The sequence below is a fragment of the Lycium ferocissimum genome, chromosome 3 (genome assembly GCF_029784015.1).
Source record: "Lycium ferocissimum isolate CSIRO_LF1 chromosome 3, AGI_CSIRO_Lferr_CH_V1, whole genome shotgun sequence".
Classification (NCBI taxonomy): domain Eukaryota; kingdom Viridiplantae; phylum Streptophyta; class Magnoliopsida; order Solanales; family Solanaceae; genus Lycium; species Lycium ferocissimum.
This window is the reverse complement of record NC_081344.1, coordinates 20,234,989-20,240,487: the sequence shown is the minus strand read 5'-3', so window position 1 is coordinate 20,240,487 and position 5,499 is coordinate 20,234,989. Positions and strand designations below refer to the sequence as shown.

Below are 5,499 nucleotides of genomic sequence, written 5' to 3'. Positions count from 1 at the left end.
GAAAGAGCATTCTTGAAGGAGAAATTAGTAAGAAAAAAGTGGGTTAAAGAGGAAAAAGGGGAGAGAAGAGAAGAGAAGTTAGAGGAGAGTTTGAAAAATGGGGAAGGGTAGGGATTTGGTTGGGTTTAATACAAGTTTTTGATGTTTTAATTTTTTCCCCTAAGTTGTTAAATATTCTAATTCAGCCCCATTTAAATTTAATCAATCTTATGAAATAAAAGAAAAGAGAAAATAAAATGAAATCCCCGATTCTTCATTCCACTCTCAGATATCCCTTTTAGCTCATTTTCCTGAGTAAGGGGGTCAATTTTAATGAGCCCTATTGGATGCCTTGTATATCTGATAAGAGACTTTACACAACTCAACATTGGAATTTAGAAGAACATCAGTTTGATAATTATAATATGGAAAAAGTGTAAAGGTGTTTGAAATTACTAAATGATAAGTAATTAATAAGCAATATAAAGTACTATAAAGATTCAAAAACAGAGTAAAATTCTGGCAATGGAAATTATTAAAAACGTCAAATTGATGTATTAAATTATTCACGTGTACAATCAGTAACTTACATGAATTTAATTTGCTGATCGTAATTCAAGAATATAGAACAAAACAATGGTAATTATGAAAACATTTAAATGGAAGAAGTAATTAGGAATACTCTCTTTTTTTTTTTTTTTTTTTTTTTGGGTTGTCCCTAAAGACCAGCAATGAATGGGACACTAGTAGATGGCAACCATGATTTCCCAGCTATGAAATTCTCCACACTAAACCTTGATGCTTCACTTGAACTTGTAATCACATGATAACCGCGCCATTTTACTCTCCTACTAGTAGATGATCCAGGACCAGAATTTCTATACTCTCCGAAATACGAAGTATTTAGAGCAAAATTACCATCCCACTTTAGCCAACCAGCAGGATCCACTAATGAATCCATATAAGTTTGAATGAATACAGTTCGCGAATATTGCTTCTATGGTCTCCCTAAAAATGTCTTGAATGAACTTAACACTGGCTTAAGGTCTGATGAAGCCATTACCCGCGAATTGTGTATTGAAATTCCAGTATTTTGGTTTGGATCAGTTCGACCTTGTGCTGTTATGGTAATTTTTTGCTTATCCATAGGTCTCCTACCATATATCATGCAATTCTGGAGAACTACTGCAGCATTACCAAAAATGAAGTCCACTGTGCCATAGATGTAACATTCTTTGTAGAATTGTCTTTGTGAATAGACATAAAGAGTGTCTTGATACCCTTCAAATCCACAGCGGTAGAAAACTGAAAGGTCAGATCCAGAGCGAAGTGCTACAACTTGGTGGTTTTGTGGACCTGCTGTGTTCCGGAATGTAATTTCTCGAGCAATGACTCCATCTCCCGTAACAGCTGCAAAAAATAAAATAAAGGTAAATTTTATACTCCATTTGGATCCACATATTAGTCCTTTTGTTAAATGATTTTGTTTCAAATTGTTTGAGTAAGGTGTTTAAGGAGACAAATGATAGCATTTTATGATTAAGGCTGTTCAATGTGTTAGTATGAAGGGTTAATGTTAGAAATGCGTGATCGATCCGGGTGTTGACTGATATGACAAAATATCAATCTCTTAAGTTGATAACTATTATAACATCCTATCAAATGTACATGACGACTACTTAAAATTGTAACGTCACGATAATTTGCGAGCTCCATATATAACTATTCGAAGACTATTAGTGTATGGTCTTCACTAACAACACAAAGTCTTTTTTATATATTTGAAACTATTTAATTTTAAACTTTAATTTCCATTTGACTTGTGACATGTCGGAAGCATATCAAAGCCTACAATTTGTAAGGTTTAAATCTTTTTTTTTTCCGTTAAACCCTCTATTTAATTAGTCTAATAACTGATCTAAAATGAAAACGTGAAGAGCAGTGATGTTCAAATTAAAACATAACATTATCTTACCAACAGTAGCAGGGTTGAATGTGGTGGAACTTCCTCCTACGCTCCTACTACCTGTAATAATTGTGTACCTTAATCCATCACCAATTAACATGATATTCTTCATTTGATTTCCAATCTCCAAATTTTCTCTATAAACTCCACGCTTCACACGAATAACAAACCTTCCATTCCCATTTCTTTTAGCAGCAACATCAAGTGCAGCCTTAATGGTCCTAAAATTCCCTGATCCATCTTGAGCCACCACAAGATTTGGCCTTAAATTAGAAGATGACTGCAACAATTTTCTATCACTAGGAGAAACCCAAGTTGGAAAACCATCTTTGTAAGTTTGTTTTGGTATGGTCCCATTATTATTGAGTGCCAAAGTGTTACAAATTAAATCTGACACGTTGGAATTGGACACAAGAGGTACATGTTGTTTGATACACCTAGCTCGATAAAACCGGTCCGACGCGTTTCAAGATTTGTCAAGGCTGTACTGAGCCAAGTTTGTGCATCAAAATCAGTACATTTGATATGAGGGTTGAGAGTTCGATTGAGTTGGAGGATTGTGCTCCCGTAGAGCTTCATACAATCATTCCAAGCCACCTTCTCGCGTTCGTTCTTGCATTTTGAACCAAGTCCTTTGGTATATGTATTGGCTTTAAGGGCTCTCTCCATGGTTATTTCATTATTTGCATGGCCATCATTTTGAAATCTGACTTGTTTTTCGGTACAAAATGGTGAAGATCATGGCTCATAAAATACTTGCATTGATGAGGGTAACGGATATTGTTGCACCAAGCATTGATTTTACTAGCTGAAGTGTTGATGATAAAGCTGGTAAAAGAAATGTAGAGAAAGATATAAATAGCATGAACAAACCAAGCTTAATTGCCATTGCTTTGTTTTCTCTTTGTTAACTCAAGTTTTTTGTGCTTTGGTATTTGAATGGTTATAACCATGATACGGGCTAGTTTATATAGTTGCATAAAGTAAGGTGAGAAATTATTTGGATATGCTCTTGAAATGATGGAGAAGGACACAATTAACGATAAACAATAGCAAAGTCAAATGCATGTTATTAAAAGTTTAATGATTCAGATGACCAATGTCTAAAGAAATTAGTGTTCCAACTTCCAAATAGAATTTAATGATATATACCTTTTTAAAGTTGAGAGATCAATCACTATTAAAAAATTAAACCACAATCATGCCATTAAACTCAGCCAAATGTATACGTGCTTAATCTGGTATTTGTCGAATTGTTGTACAGCTCATTCATTTCGATCTATTACTTTTCAAGGAACATTAATATTCCATCCATGATTAACGAGTTACGACTAACATTTGTAAATTAATTGAATAATAAAAAGTTTATAGGAATAGGACGTCCATGGAATACCAATTAGATAGCTGGTGGCAAAAGGGGAGTCCAGTGGGTGAATACATGGTGGTATTTAATTTTTGTCCCTTAAGTCTGCGGTATTTAATTTTTGTTCTTTAGCACTTTTCTCGCGCCATAAGTTTATATTTTCGTATCATAATATTTCACAAGTTTTGCTAGACATGGCAAAACTTTAAAAACTCAATATAAAAATGACCAAAAACACATCAAACTCCACAAAAACCGGCGTGTTACTCAACTCAATAAGGATAAAGAACATTTGCCCCAAAAGCATAACTCCAGTTTCTAGACACTACTTATGTTGAATAACTTAATTCCTACAAAACTTATGCCGAGTGAAACAAAAGTTTAATTTCCGAAGTCAAATGTTACAGAATTTATGCCGAGACAAGTAGGCCTAAATATTTTCATTAAATGAGCAGCAGAGACAAATATTAAAAACAGCAAATACAAGGCAAAAATTAAAGATGAGTGCGTTTGAAGGGCAATCCATGCAAAAACTTCAATAACGAGTCGTATTTGGTGACAAGCTAGCTATTTGGCAAATCCCTTTTGGATATATGGTCGTGCACGTGAAACAAAAGGCTTTTGAATCATGGTTTATATTTTAGAATGGTGGTGGTGATTGTAAGATGATTTTTTTTTTTTTTTTTTTTTTTGTTCAGGTAAGACATATCATATATTGGGAATGTTTGGTGAATTAAGAATTTCAACTTAATACTAGTTTAGCTTTATCATTGATCGAATGATAAGGAAGCTTCGCTGGAGAAATAAACGTGCATATTTCAATCAAAAGACAGAAGGGACATCTACCTAGGGACAAAGGCTGACTTTTCTGGTTTACAATATGTAGAATTCTCTCTTTCTGAATAATGTATATGTATATTTCTTCGAACAGATAATATATTGGAGCCCTAAAGATACTCTTCAATTGGTTGGTCATAAAGTTTAAGAATTTAAAAAAAAAGAAAAAGAAATTATGATCTAAAACAAGTCATATTCATAATGTATCAATCATGTATAAAAGTGTATAATAATGTAAAAAAGTTGTTTATACACAAATATGGGATAAAGCGGGTAAATATTTTCCCCCAGATATCATATACTATAATTTTCCCCTAAAACAAGTCATATGTACAATTGTATGGCTGCAAATTATCTCATTAAGGATCAAATAAGAACTTTAAAGATTAAATGTTTCTAAATTGTATCATTCTTATTGAGGCAAAAGAAAATGAAAGTATGTCACATAAATTGGGATAGATGGAGTACAGTGTTATTCGATGAACACTTAAATTTTGTGTTGTCCAGTTATCCCCTTAGACTCGACTATTTGTTATCATTTACCCCTAGATGATGATGCGGAAAAGAGCATAAATACATTCTCTTTGGGGTGCATGAGAGTGAGGAAAGATCGAAAAATAAGTTGCCACATAATCATATACAATGACTTATTGTTCCAATTGTATATTTCTTCTTGCTTCTTCTGAATATACAATGCACATTTTACTCAAACATTATAATTCCTCTTTAAATGTAATGATTATTTGCTCAATTGTGTATTTTTTCTAAATTTACCAACCAAATATATAAAAAGATTTTCTGGCTAGAACTCTAACATATTTTAACCAAAATAATAGAGTTTCAAGTATATTTTTTTTTTATTTCGTATTCAAATGCATTGACTATTAATTTTAACTATATAATTTTTTTCTTTTTTGAAGAAAAAGATGTAGAACAAAATTGATTGCAACTCCATTATTTTCAGCTAAACTAAAAAAATTTAGCCACGATAATGGAGTTCCAACTATTTGTTTCTTTTTGTATCTTCTTTAAATGTAATAACTATTTGTTCAAACTTCTCTCTCCTGATCAAGTCCGTACAAATATTTAGCTCAATTTTCATTATATCTTATCCAAATAAAAAACTGTTGAGCCAAAGTAATGAAATTCCAATTATGCATTTCTTTTTATTTTCTCTTTAGATGTGATTATTATGTATTCCAATTCTATAAAAAAAATTCGGTGCAAATTATGTTTATAATATTGATTGCAACTCCATTATTCCAGCTAAATAAAAAAGGTTTAGCCAAAATGATGAAGTTTCAATGATGTAATTCTTTTTATTTCTTCTATAAGTGCAATAATCATTTTTTTT

General features: G+C 32.2%; 1 pseudogene; it reads right to left on the bottom strand.

Moving 5' to 3' along the window:
- Positions 1-697: 697 nt before the first annotated feature.
- LOC132051017 (pectinesterase 2-like) lies at positions 698-2,834 on the bottom strand (annotated as a pseudogene).
- Positions 2,835-5,499: the final 2,665 nt, after the last annotated feature.